Source organism: Saccopteryx bilineata, chromosome 5 (assembly GCF_036850765.1).
Source record: "Saccopteryx bilineata isolate mSacBil1 chromosome 5, mSacBil1_pri_phased_curated, whole genome shotgun sequence".
NCBI classification, from domain to species: Eukaryota; Metazoa; Chordata; class Mammalia; order Chiroptera; family Emballonuridae; genus Saccopteryx; species Saccopteryx bilineata.
Window position 1 is genome coordinate 138,780,239 of NC_089494.1, and position 15,128 is coordinate 138,795,366.

Sequence of the window (15,128 nt, forward strand, 5' to 3'; positions counted from 1 at the left end):
GGTTGTCTGTGTGTCCTCATGCTATGGCCAATAGTGGTCCCAGTGACAGAGAGCACCAAGGCAGACCCAGTCTCTTCACCCTCATTGTGGAAGTGACTTGTCATCATTTCTGTTGCTTTCTAATCAACAGAAGCTAATCAGTAAGTCCAGACCACACGGAAGGGCACAGGATGACAGAGGCAGGAGCACCAGGGGTGGGGAGTGGGGAGTGGGGGAGGGGGTTCGCTGGGGGCACCTGCAGAGGCCGCAGCCACCGCAGGAGCCTTAGGAAGCTGGGCGCATCACTAGAGCTGCGCAGGTAAACAAGGTCATGGTCAGGGGCTTTCCCCACAGCTTTCAATGGGTCATGTAGTTTTTGTTTTGTTTTCCTTTTAAAGAAGTGCAATCATCTTAAATTTATTATTTTTCTTAAAACAAAAACGTAGGGGAAGAATTCTATATTTCTGCATTTTCTGAAATGTCCCCAGCATTGGGGAGAATTTCTCCCGATTTGTGGTTGAGCTGCTCATGCCAGAAGATGAGGAGGTCACCCAGGATGCAACCTTCCCATCTCCCAGGAAACAGCCGTCCCTTTCAATTCGGTCACAGCTCACGTCCCTGCCATTTCATTGTGTAGCATTAAAACTAGGTCAACCTGCTCTTTCATTAAAATTCCCCCAAATATAGCACTGTAGATTCCAGAATGGCTTTCAGGGCTTGGTCAGTCAGTGAGAGCGTGTGAGGAGCCTGGGGGGTTGCCATGGCAACCGCCAGAGAGACCGGGAGACTAGGACACACAGATAAATGAGCTGTCTGCCTGGGGGGGGGGGGGGGTGCAGGCCCGGTCCTGGAGCCAGGAGCCAGACTGGGACACCGGCCGTGTACAGAGCAGCGGGGAGGAAGGGCGCGGCGGCCCCAGGTGAGAGCAGGTCGGGGTGGGACGTCCGCTGGCTCCCGCGCCTGGTCCTCCCAGGGCGCTGAGAGTGAGAGCAACGTTCTGCTCTCAGAGCCAGCCTTATCTCAGTCTGGCTTTCTCTGAGTCTCCCGATCTGTGAGTGCCATTCGTTCAACATCTCATGCGAAAAGACAGTATTCTGCAGCAGTCTGTTTCTTCACTTCTGGCTTTCTTTCTCCATCTCTTTCTCTTTTATTTTAACTCGACCTAAATCATTTTATTTTCTTGCAAGATGTTCATTGCCGTCTGCTGACTAGATTCACTCACTGCAAAGACAATTGCAAACCTGATAGCCTGGCTCAGAGATACCTGTGTGTCCCTGTGTCTTAATGCTTCCGAATTAATTAAAACTACACTAGACGTCTCTACTTACACGTTCTCGTTGTGGTCTTGGAATCAGAAAACAACCTAGGACAGCTGGGCTTGACGGGAGTTAGGAAAAATAGATGAGGAGGACACAAATGCCAAATCATGGAATTAATAACAACGACATCCATCATCCTGCCTTTTCAGATGTTACAAAGCATGACTATCACAAACCCCAATATTTATTTATTAAGAATTAGTTGAGAATATCACCATTTCACGCTTTAAGAAGGAAATGACAAATTTAGACATCATGATCTGAAATAAAGGGAAAATAAATAAACACGGGAAATGAATAAACATGGGAACTGTCAGACCTGATCCTAAGCAGGGTCAGCACCGGGTTAGTGACTGAGAGGGCCCAGATGACAGCAGCCTGCCCCTGACATGTACAAGTGGAGGACCACCTACCATCTAATATTTGAAATGGTAAGTCAATTACAACTGTTATAGAAAATATATCCCACCCTCCTACCTACCTTGACATGGAAAGTCGGGGCTAAGTTCAGAACTCAGATTCTCAAGGTTAAGTGCTAGAACGCCAGCCAGAGCCAGCCTTCGTGCCTTGGTTCTCCACTTAGCCCGCCCCTTCCCTGCTCAGCCTCCACTCCCATCCAGCTTCACATCCCAGGTCTATCCAATGGCCCACCCTACGGCCTCAGGGTGTGCTCACTGGGAGCCTGCTGGCCTCTAGGATGGAACTTGGAAAGAGGTGGCCAAGATGCTGGAGCAGACTTCAGATGTTGTAGATAATTCCAGGGTCCCAGGCACCCAAACCGTGTGGTCTAGAAAGGGGTGCATGGCTTCCTGAGGACATAGCCTCTTGGGCTCCTGGTGTGGCGTTGAGCAGAGTGGCTAGGGAGGCACAGAGCAGCTCTTCTAAAGAAGGGTGCGGTATGGCTGTGACCAGGTAAGAGGCAGGGAGGTCTGGCTGGGAGCCGGCCTGGGAACCCTTGGCTGCTCACCCTACACACACCTCTCCCCTGTTACTTATTGTTAATGGTGTTGTTTCTGTGTAGTAGACGCTTTTTAAAAAACTTTCTTTTTTCTGTACTTTTAGGCATTACTTAAAATTGTATGCGCAATTTTTTTCAAAACAATAATGGAGTCTATGAGAAGGAGGAGGAAGAGAAAAATAAGAAAAAGAGAAGGTGAGGCAGAGAAAGAGGGAAAGGAAATTAGAAGATGTTGGGACACACTTCTGTTCATATTTCATGGCCCACTTAGCACCGATTGGCACAACAAATCCAGCCTCGTCAGAAAAGGCTGCACATGGGCACAGCGGCTGCCTGGCCGCTCACCAGTTTGTGTCTGGCCCCTCGATTACGGGGTCCACGCCGCTCAAAGTGAAGCAGATCATGGGGGAGGGGAGTGTCCATGCTATCTTTTGGTTTAAAAAACTCCACCCTGAATTAAAACAAAAACAAACAAACAAGCAAAAAATTAAATAAATTAAAACATTGTTTGCCCTGGCCTGACAGCTCGGTTGGTTAAAGCGTCCTCCTTAAGCACAGAGGTTGCCGGTTCGATCCCTCATCAGGGCACATACAGGAGCAGATCAACGTTCCTGTCTCTTTCTCCCTTCCTCTCTCACTGAAATCAACCAATAAATTAAAAAATAAAATAAAACATTGCTTTCGATGCTGCAAGTCCCTACTCAGTAGTCATGGATGTGTGTTCTGTACCTCTTACTTCCTTTATATTACGTTTTCCTTCCTTGACTGATTTCTGATCAGGAAACCAGAACAACTGTGGCTTTTGTGTGGCTTTTCTTAAGCAGATGGACCTTGCCACTGGCTCCCTGGCATTGATCTGCAGTCTCCTCACACAGATTCTCAATCCTTCTCAACATACCTTGTCACCTCTCTCTTCTGCTCCGATCCTCTTGGGGCTTCCTAGTTTGCTCAGAGTAAACCCCAAAGGCCTTCCTGCTGTCCACAGGCCTGTCTTTCTGTCTGTCATGAGCTGGTCCCTAAGACTACTCTGATACGAGCTCCATCACTGTCCTCCTGCCTCTGCCCCTCCAGCCACACTGGCTTCCTCATGTTCCTTCATTCCTTGAGTGACGCCCGGGGCCACGGCACCTGCTTGTACCACTGGCTGCAGCCATCATCCTCCATGTGGCTCTCAGGCTTACTCCCTCATCCTGTCAGCTCTCTCACCAAAATGCCCATTTTCAGAAGGATCTTCCAATCACTTTACATCAACCTCCCAACAGTCGCACTTTAGCTCCTGTAACTTATTTTATTTTTCTTTAAATAACTTACCCTCAACTATCATAATGTTTGTATCTTTATTCAGCTAGCTACTTATCTATCTGTGTCTACTTTATTTATTTTTTATTAATTGTCTCTGTTCACAAGAAGGTAAGCTCTATGAGCTCAGGGACTTGTTTGTTTTGTTTTTCAACTGCTGTATCTTTTACTGCACAGACTAATTGCTCAATAAATATTTGGTGGATGAATTAATGTGTGAATAACTATAAAAATAATATCCTAGTTAAATAGCATCTATATATTTCTATGTGCTGATGGAAAACAGTTCTCCTAAACACAAGGACAAGAAGACATATATTTTGTCCCCCAGTGGGCTCTGACATCTGCATTTATTGTGAAGTTCTCAAGTGATCCCCTCACCAAAGCTCAAAATCTATTGGTCTGTCACTTCCTATGGAAGAATGGGTACAATGTGACTGAGTTCCTCCTAAGAATTGACTATCTCTTGAAGGACAAAAAACACATAACAGAGAATAATGTAAAAAAACCTTTAGAACCAAATAATATCATTCAAACATAATGTATCAGTGGTGACTGATACTACAATTAATGACAGCCCTTTAATAAAATTTAAGAGGTTCCAAGTCTCTTGGGTTTATACCACCAATGTTATAACTAAGTAATAAGGTTCCTTGTCATCTCCCAGACTCACATTTAGATGATTTATGGAGCATACACACACACATCCTGCAGCAAAAACCGCTGTTCTTCTACAAAGAGATGGATAAAACTAATGACACCTTTCTTCTGGAGGAGAATTTAGTATCTTTAGGTCTCACCTATTTTGCTGTATCTGGGGTTCTTTCAAACAGGCACAGAAAACTCTGAGGATCTTTACACAGACCTGAGGGGACACAGTCAGTTGGGCCTGGTGATGGCGGAATGGTCCTCAGAGCATCTAGGTCTAGGATATGGGACTCACCCACTTTTCAAGTCACTTAATGCTTCTGGCTAATTCATAATTTTTTCCTATTCATTCATTCATTCCAACATCTTTACCAAGACTATATAAGGTTATTATAATTACAATAAGCATTATCATCATAATTACTAGCTTTTGAAAACATTTCCTCTGGGTCTGGTTCGATTCTCACCACCACATATATATCAACTCATTTCATCATCTGGGCAACCCACTGAGGCAGGAACTGTCATTATTATCCTCAATTTCTACCTGAATAAAATGGAGCACAAATACGTACTACACAGGTGCTGAGGTAATGAAACTAAGTCCAGGCACTTACATAATAGAAAAAAAAGATTCCATAGTAGGTCATTTCAAGTTATTATACTTCCAAGGATGAAAATGTTTGAGACAGGAATTATGGAGAGATGAGAATGAGTTGGATATTAAATATTTTTTAAAAATTACAGACTCAGAGATGGTATATGGAGAAAAATGAGCAAGGAGAAGGAGAGTGAAGGCATTCCAGGCAGAAAAATCCTCAACACTTTAGCCATGTAAAGGTTGGCATCTGGCCCTTTGTGTCAGAAGCGCCCGTGCCCATCAAGGTGCAGAGTTTCCAGGGTGTCACACTTTGCTGGACTTGAAGCTTCATATTGAACTCTGAATTGCTCTCTTCACCAGTAGGCCCACCCGGTGGCTCCAGTTCCCAAATTGCCAAGGCACTGACCGCAAAGTATGGGAATGAGATCTTAGCAAAGATTTTAGAAAGCATACAACAAATATGGAAACCAAGCCCTAGGATGAGACCCAGCATGACTTATAAATCTTGAATGAAAAGCACTTTCACTTGCTGGTCATTGCCTTCTCTCAAGGTACCCTGGATGTCAGCAGGGGGGGCTCAAATATACTTCCTTTTGGTCCAACGCCATAGCAATAAAGTGCACAAATGGGGAGGTTCATCCACGTCTGTGCAGTGTCTTCACACAGGCACCTGCCCTCCCTCTGCTTACCACAGGGGCTATGGTCTCCCTGCACCTGCTCCTGGCTCCCCAGCCCAGCTCCTGCAAGTGCACGCTGTGGACGATGGCTCCAGGTCTCCTCCACACTCAGCGGAGGAGAGCGGAGTTCAGAAACCACTCTACAGCTGTGGAAATGCCACACTCTCCTGGGTAGAGTTTCATCCAACCTCAAGATGAAGAGGATTGAGAAGTACAAACCGATGGTTGTAAAAATAGTCACAGGGATGTAAACTATAGCATAGGGAACATAATAATATTGTAAAAACTATGTATAATATTAGATGGGTATTAGCTTTATCAAGGTGATCACTTTGTAAGGTATACAAACGTCTTATCACTACGTTGTACACCTGAAACTAACAAAACACTGTCTGTCAAGTGTAATGGAAACATACAATTTTTTTTTAAAAAACCCTTTCTTGCTAATTGCATTGTTTTCTCTTCTCTTTTCATTTTCATTTCATTTTCCACTTGAAGAAAAGCAACATCAGATCCTTCCTATGCTAACCAACTCAAGCTGCTGCTCTGTCCCCTTATGTCCAGGAAGTGACAGAGAAATTCACTGATGAATGATTTAAATAATTTTCCATTTTTGACTCTTTCGAAAGACTATTAGAAATATTTGGGTTGAGAAAGATTTTGGTCCTTTTATCATAAAGAGCAGCTTCTTCACTTTAAACTTACTGGGAATAATTTTTCCCTGTAACTGAAATGATAACATTTTACACTGAAGAGGGGTAGGGAGTGAGGCAGAGGTGGGGGGAAGGGTGTTACAAGGTATAAAATATATGTGTTGGAAAAGGGTACATTTTGGATGAAATATTAAATGTAAAGTTGGGATCCTAAGTCTCAGGGGAGAAGAAAATGGCAAGTCTGAGTCCATCTGTGTTGGATTCCAAAACCTTGGACACACAGGCAAAGGGTCTTTGTTGGGTCTTCTCCACTCAGTTTGTCAATCTTGTTTACACGTGGGCTTTCTCCTGGTGATAATTTTCTCTTGCAGACTATTAAAGTCAAAACTGAAACATTTAGAATCTGTTGCTGTCTTTTTAGAGAGGTGTTGGATAGAGTAAACATATTAGCTTCTTCATTTAAATGACTTTCACCCTCTAGTACCATATAACTCAGGTCCCACAGGGAGGTTTGGCCAAATACACAGTGTAGTTCCCCATTGCGTTTCCCCCTCAATGCAGTGTAGACTGTTTATACCTAGAATCATTATAAGGTTTTTCTCTGAGAACAAAGTAAGGGTAGGGGGACATGCCAAAATCAAGCTCAATCATATGTAAAAAAGTCACCCTATTATATTTGATGAACATCCAAGTTCAGAGACTTGATTATGGCTAAAGATGGGATTGGCCTGTAGAGGATTCTCAAAACTGAAGGCTGAGGGAGTAAGCCTGCAACATAACACAAGAAGTCCTGGGGAGGCTGCACCGATCTTGGGCAGACGTGTGGGGGACCATGCCAGTGCCCCACACCCATCCCTGCAAATCCCTTTCCATTTTTGTGCACCTGGCCTTCGGGTGCGCTTTCACTTCTTACAGCTGGTGCCTCATCTCTTTTTCTAAGTGCTGACCTTGAGCCTGGGGTGCCAGAGCCTGCTTTGCCTGCACACATGGGATACTCTTACCCAATGAGGATGGGTGCAGCAGTACAAGTACTCCAACAACCTTAACCCTCGTGGGAAAGATTTGATGTGGGAACTACATTATCTCCAGAGCTGTCCTGTGGGATTGAACCATATTTATCTTCCTGGGGACTTTGCTGGATAACACCCCTTGCTTAGCTCTCTGCCCATTCCTGTTTCACGTCCCCGCTCACCTACCAGTGTTAACTGGAAGCACAGTCTAAAAAATCACTTTTGTAAGAATTCTTGTCTTAGAACCTGTCTATCTCTGGGGAGTCCCATCTAAGACAACAGGCCTCCCAGAGTACTTGGCAGGCATTCTCCAGTCAGGATGGGTGAGCCAGGTTATTGCTGCTCCGTGATATCAGCCAGTCAGGTCACTCCATTTCCTCCCCACCCCCATGGTTGGATTCCAAGATACCAAACCACCTTCCAATTAAAGTTCATCTTCCCATGTGGTTTTTCTCTAAGGAGAGAGATGTTTATCAGCTAAAAAGAACATTTCAAGTTCATTTTGGCAGTTTTATCTCTCACTGTATATTTGGAGTTCTGCATTACAGATCAGTCTCTCAAGTGCCATTCATCCAACTGTGTCACCAAGAGTCAGACCACCCATGGGAAATTGACAAATTATATTTTGAAACCATGTCATATATATATCTTGGAACCATGTCAGGTGCCACCTTAACAGCCCTTGGCCACTTGGTCTCTTAGTACCTTCTTTGTTGGGCTCTTTCTCCACCAGAAGATTCAACACTTCAATCTCCTGACTGGACACATGGTTATAAATGTTCCCTTCATCTCCTTGAAAGAAGAATCCTTTTCCTTATTCCTCTGAGAGGCAGACAGATTCTTTAGTTAGAATGTTTAGAAATAAAACCAGCTTTGGGGTCAAATCCCATGAGTTGCCCAACTTGTAAAATCCCTTCCATTCCCATCATTTGAATATTAGAGGAGAAGGAGAACTACAATATAATTCTGTGGATGCATCACAGGTATGAACTATAATATAAACATAGCTCGTCTGGAACACTGTGGCCTGTTGCTGCCACAACATGCGGAGTCACGATCACAATCCACTCTTTTGTTTTTGTTTGTTCGGGTTCTACACAGAAAGATTTGTTATTGTTTAAAGAAGAAGAAAGTCTGAATTTTGGTTAATGAGTTTACTCTAAGACCTTTAGAGGGGTTGATCATAATGATTAATAAGTATTTGCAGGTAGGGTCACACACTATGAGCACAAATTAATCACAATATACCTTCCCAAATAAGCTTTGCTTTGCAAAACTCTTACTGGAGAAGAGGGTGGTATGATTTTAATTTAGCTTTTCTGTTTCTGGGCATAAGTTCCAAATTCATGCGCAGCGTTTAATTCCCTCACTTTCCTCCTTTCCATCTGTCGCAAACCTGAGCTCAGGTGGGGCCACGCCCACGGGATGATGATCTGTGACATGTACTTGTAGGGAGAAGCGCAGCAGGAGGAAGCCGCGCTCAGCTCCCGGGTGCGGGTGCGGGTGCGGGTGCGAAAGGGCCGAATTGGCCAAATTGTGCACGCGCGTCAGCAGGAGTCCCTCTGACCTGCCCCTCGGCGCAAAGCTCCTGGCTGGCCGCCCCTGCAGTGCCGGCCAAGACCACCAGAGGACGATGCTGCACCAGCTTCCACCCCGACAACCTAAACTGAAAATTGAGGAAATCAGTGACGATGAGATCACTTCCTCCGTGTGTCTCTCCATTTCTGAGAATGTTTTTCAAGTGTCACTCCAGACGCAGGTAGCCATCGCTCAGGACCGCCCCTCCCCCCGCCCCCTGCGCCCCGCCCCGAGTTCGGGCGGAGGCCCGGCCGGCGGGAGCGCGGCTCTTTGTTCGGCGGAGCGCCCGCGCAGTAGAAAGAGAAGCCAGAAATAGACCTGAGAAAGAGAATGGGGATTTAGCAGATGCTCAGAGCTGTTTTTCTTTATAAATATATCTGTCCACTTCCCACTTTCTTCCGTGTCACTGCAGGCCATTAGCACTCTATTTCTGTCTGCACAGAGGCTCGGCCTGGCCCACCCTGCCACCCCTCCTGGCAGATTATCCCCTAAGGGCTACACTCCTAGGCCCAGGGTTTGACATCATGAGTTATTTTTATCCCAGTAGATTGCAATATCTTAACAGCATGCAGCTTGTGCCAAAGAATGGCCCTAAAGCTGACAAAGAGGAGAAATTACCTCAGAAGTAAGCTCCTTGATCTCAAAATGCCTCTCAAGTTGCACTATTTTAAGCTGCAGCAAAATGAGTGACAAAAATATACACATTGGGAGTGTGGCCTGGAAAACAATGTTATAGCCTCCGGTTTCATAATCACTAAGAGAAGGCCTCGTGAAAAGGCTGTGGCATGTCTAGATAAGGGAGGCAGCCCCCTGGCTATGGTTAGAATTGGGGTCCACGAAAGGTGGCTCCATCATTCTAGATCTATCCAGAGTTATCCCCTCTGCCTCCCTGCTCTAACTAAAATTCTCCTTCACTGAATCCCTTTAGGTTGGGTTGTGATCTGGGGGATGGGAGCTAAAAATGCCTGAAGCTGCCACCTAAGTAGAGTACAGAGGATTTGGATGTGGGAAAAGTAAACATTCAGAGACAATGCAAAGTAGAGGATCCAGAGAGAATCCTTTCTTCCACAAATGGGCCAGTAGAGAGGGTGTGTGTGTGTGTGGGGGGGGGGGGGGTTACCTGCAGCATGCAGGGGACACCAAGACAAACTCAAGGCTGCAGAGTTTGGCATCGCAGTAAGCCATGTGAATGGCCTTTTCATTTGTCCTGAATGAAAAACCCACTCTGGAGACAAGCAAGCCTGAGTCCCAGTGGGTCTGTCCGTGCTAGAAAGTAGCCCTAGTCCAGCTCAGGACGCCAGCCCCTGACTCTTAGAGTGTCGTGCCTGCATTTGTCACTCCTCCCAGGCATCCTTGAAGGGTTCTAGTTTCTTGGAACTTGGTGGGTTTTAGTGTCAATTATCTTTAGTCTTTTTTCTCTTTAGCACCCAACAGATAACATCTCCATGGAGGACACCCACTTCAGTAACTGAGGACATGGGGCAGTTAGACAATTAAAAGCTGTGAGAGTTTAGGTACATTTGTTGGCACTCTTTGTTTTTTTGTTTGTTTTTTTTCTGCCTTTCTTGTTTCCCATAGTCCAGTGACTCTGTGGTGTGGACAGAGGCCACTGAACTGCTAGTCTATGAGGTCAAGAATGCAAGAGAATCTATAGGAACAGTTTTATCAGGAACCTTTACCAGCTTCCCTAGATCAATGAAAACTGCCATATAAAGTCTAATTACATTGGGCTTAATTTGAGGGTCTCCAGAAGATGAAACCATAATATAGTCATTTGTGTGGAGATGGGTTAAAATAGGTCATCTGGATAAGGAACACGAAGCAAAGAAGAGCCAATAGGTCATCTGGATAAGGAGCTGGCAAAGAAGAGCCAACTCCTTTATCTGACACACACCCCTGGGTCAAATCCAAGACACCATGACAAGAGCTGCTGGTGATGGGAGGCTATGAATTGTGCTCTCGGTGACGCAAAAGAGTAGAATGCTGACATGTGGACTGAACTGAGGGGTGTAAGATCCTGAAGGGAAAGGAGAGGGAGATGGGTCCCCCTTCTGTTTCTCAACTCTAGCTCCTATTAGCATGAGGGCTGGAGAGCAGGCAGATGCGCTGCTGTCCCTATGCTGGGGTGCCACTTGGGCACTCCAGGCAGGAGAAACACCTTCACTCACAGAAGGCCCACCTGGGGCTGATAGGACAGGTTCATATGCACTTTTATTCTTTCCTATTCAAAATTTAGAGTGTTTTCAGAAAATGATATAGTAAATGAAAGAATTTTCTTAGAAAACAGTATGGACTAGACACCAAATATTAAAATCCAATCACATTCACAATGATACTTATCATGCATTTTTATTTCAATCTTCTTTCTACTTAGTAGTGAATATTTACAACCACAATGTGCTTAATGAATGTGTAAACAACTAGGGGATTCAGCCTAAAGGTGTTTAGCTTCCTCTAAACTATGACAAAGTTGTTATAACTCTTGATATTTTCATCACTATTAAAATATATGGGACATACAGTGAATATAGTGCTGGCCTTTCATTTGACTACCTCAAGATAAACAGATTCATGAGTTATGAATAAAAGACAATAAGGATTATTTTATAAACTCTTTCTCAGAGTAATGCCAACAGGGTTCCCACAACATGTTACCGACATTTTTCTCATCTTGGGAGTGAGGGTATAGGCTCCCGCAGAGATTATCTTGAAAAAAAAAATACATTTGTCTGGTTAAGCGGTGGTCTTTGCATTCATATACCAATTTCATTTCTTTAAATTCACAAATTTCTGGACCTTAATAGGCATAGATCATTTTTGGAAAGTGAATAGATTTCATTTAAAAGACATTAAAAGGCCCTGGCCAGTGGCTCAGTGGATAGAACGTCGCCTGGCATGTGGACGTCCTGGGTTTGACTCCCAGTCAGGGCACACAGGAGAAGTGAACATCTGCTTCTGCCCCTCCTCCCTCTCCCTCTTCCCCTTCCGCAGCCAGTGGCTCGACTGGTTCGAGTGTCGGCCCTGGGCTCTGAGGATAGCTCTGTTGGTCTGAGTGTTGGCCTCAGGTGCTGAGGGTAGCTTGGTACTCGAGCATTGTCCCCAGATGGGGTTGCCGGGTGGATCCCGGTCGGGGCGCATGCAGGAGTCTGCCTTACTATCTCCCCTCCTCTCACCTAAAAAAAAAAAAAAAGAAAGAAAAAGACATTAAAAACTAGCATTTAGTTTCTTATTTATTTATTTTGAAATTAAATTTAATGGGGTGACATTGATCAATAAGAGTACATAAATTTCAGGTAAACATTTCTATAACATTTGAATTGCTGATTTTGTTTTGTGCCCATCACCCAAAGTCAAATCATTTTCTGTTACCATATATTGTCCCTCTCTACGCCTCTCCCCCTTACCCCAGGTAACCACTGCACTTATCTGTTTCCATGAGTCTCAGTCTTATATCCCACCTATGTGTGTGAAACCGTATAGTTCTTAGTTTTTTCTGATTTGCTTATTTCACTTAGTGTAATGTCCTCTTAGCTTCTTTTTGCAGAGGTTTCTCACACAAATAAGTTCAACACATGAACATTTTAGCCCAATGTTTTGGAGGAAATACATTTATGAGGGTAATAAATGCAGGCATAACATTCAAAGAGCTTAGGAACTGGCTTTGGAGTGAGCAGCCCTGGCTTGGAGGAGCGCCACCCAGCTGCGCTGGCAGGCCCCATCCGATTTCGGGGTTAGTTGACTCCAGAGCTGATTTTTTACCACTTCTGGTTTCCAAAAACGACCATTTAATATGGTTCAACTCAATTTTAAGCTTTGTTGCCTTAGGCTTGAGCCTGTAATTATAACCAAGGACCGATGTTTAATTTTTATAGGCAGGTTACGATAGCATAGCGCACCAGAGAAGAAGATACAGAACATCTGTATAGTTCAGGAAGATGGCACATGTTTTTGCACTCTTAGTAAACATTATATAAAATACAAACACCAAGGCTCAGATCCCGGGTAGACTATGTGCTCTCTGGGGCGCTGAGCAATGTAGTGCATGATACTTTCTCTACCATCAAAAGCCTACACAGTTATTCTCTCTGATTCCTTTCCCAACACAGTGTTAAACTAGAGGATGAAGTTCCTTTGACAATGAGTGTTAAATTATGTTAAAAGATGAATCTGATGTAATTATACAGAGTAAACACAGCACAGGAAAGACTTCCAACAGTTCCACTTGACCTGCAGTGAGGCATCATTCACAGCAGCATTTACCTATTTAACTCCTCTGTACCTGATGTATTGTCTCCTGTAGAGCAGTGGTCCCCAAACTTTTTTGGGCCATGGACTGGTTTAATGTCAGAAAATATTTTCATGAACCGGCTTTTAGGGTGGGACAGATAAATGCACAGAATAAAATTATGCGACCGGCGTAAAAACTGGTATTTTTAAATATAATTGTCAAACCTATGAGACAAGCGTCAAGAGTGAGTCTTAGACGGATGTAACAGAGGGAATCTAGTCATTATTTAAAAATAAAACATTGTTCAGACAAATATAAATAAAACGGAAATAATGTAAGTTATTTATTCTTCCTCTGTGGACCAGTACCAAATGGCCCACGGACCAGTACTGGTCTGCAGCCCAGGGGTTGGGGACCACTGCTCTAGATAATTCTTGTGTACACATTAGGTTTAAAATCACTGATTTGCATGATTTTTCTTAACATCTTGAAATTGAATAAATATGAAGACAATTCTTAGATTGTTGTTCCTAGATCAAATTATTTGTAAGACCAACAAGGAATTTTCATGAATAATTTTTAAGCTCTGAATATAGATCAGTAAATTTTATGTACCATAATAATAAAAAAACAAGTATGCCAAAATATATGCAGTATTTGGTATTTTTCATAATTACCTTATATAGCCTGACCTGCAGTGGTGCAGTAGATAAAGCGTTGACCTGGAATGCTGAGGTCATCAGTTCAAAACCCTGGGCTGCTGGGTCAAGGCACATACAGGAAGCAACTACTATGAGTTGATGCTTCCTGCTTAATTTTATTTTAGCTTCTTCCCCTGTCACAGCGACAATGAACTACCCGGAGACCAGATTACCTGCTCCCAGGGGCCCGAGGGGAGGCAACAGCCCTGGTCAGCAGACCAAAGTTCTAAAGCCCCGTCCCCAGCCTTACTCAGATATTTATTAGCCAGTACAAATTACTCAAGGAAGCAGACAGCAGAAGATTTCAGGGGGTGAAGTGAAGGACAAAGAACATGCTGACTCCTAATCGCTGTTTGAGAGCCTATCATGCTCTGTGTTGCTGAATCTTACCCGGCTGTTTTGCAGTTTCCAGCACGCACTGTTTCCAGTACAGGGTCAGAGAGGCCCCGGACTCTCGCCCCGCAGGGCCTTCACCCTGGGGCCCCTCTCTGTCTCTTACTGTCATCTTAACTCCACATGTTTTCAGAGCATATTCCTACATACCTTCCCTTTTCTTTCTAAAAATCAATAAATAAAGTCTAAAAAAAATGATAATTACCTTATATATAATGTCAATAAGTGTGAAAAAAATTGCAGTTTATTTTTTCCCCTTTCAGGATTTTTAACAAAAAAGAGGTGACACTGCCATCTGAACCCACACGTCACTTCCCAGAAAAATAATTGAGAACAAATGATTTCGGAGCAGTGTCCCCAGATCAAGCAAGCATCAGAAAGAAGAGCACAGCTCCATTAGGGGATGCTCTGTGCGGGTGCGGTCTATTTTTAAATCTCTCCAACTACACATGGAAGGGGGACTCTACAAGGCAGCAGAACCTCTTGCCAGCACACAAAGACAAAGCAACTGGTTGAACACGGCTTGCAATTAGAGCACATAGCGCTTGTCCTTTGAGGTTCCCAAAGCACCCAGGCTTCTGGTTGGCTCTCACCTTAGGGGATGTATACTTGAGCTGGGTGTGTGAGTCACATGCAGCCACTGATGTAGCTGCTCTCACGTAACCTAATGCCTAGGTCAGCAGCCCTAAGGCACCACAGCCTCACTGAAGGAGTGCTAAAATGCATATCTTTAGAACTTACTGCCAGGGATTCTGCTCAGTGGGATCCAAGAATTAGCATTTTATTAACAATTCAAGGGGGTTCTGATGCAGGTGAACTGATCACCATCCTTTTATGACAGCAGAGAATCAAGAAGACAGAGCCATTGGACTTTAGCCTGGTTTGGATGCCTTTGATAGCCAAAGAAGGAGACCAGCAATTTCAATGTACTTGAGAGTACAACTCTGGGTTCACATTTTATAATTGTCACTCAGAGGTTGTACTAGGGAGTCAGAGTGAGCGACTAGGGGCCATAGGAGGTTGCTTCTGTAGAATCATGAGGGTTGTACCTTGTGGCTCCTGAAGACAGATGCGGTTAAACTCT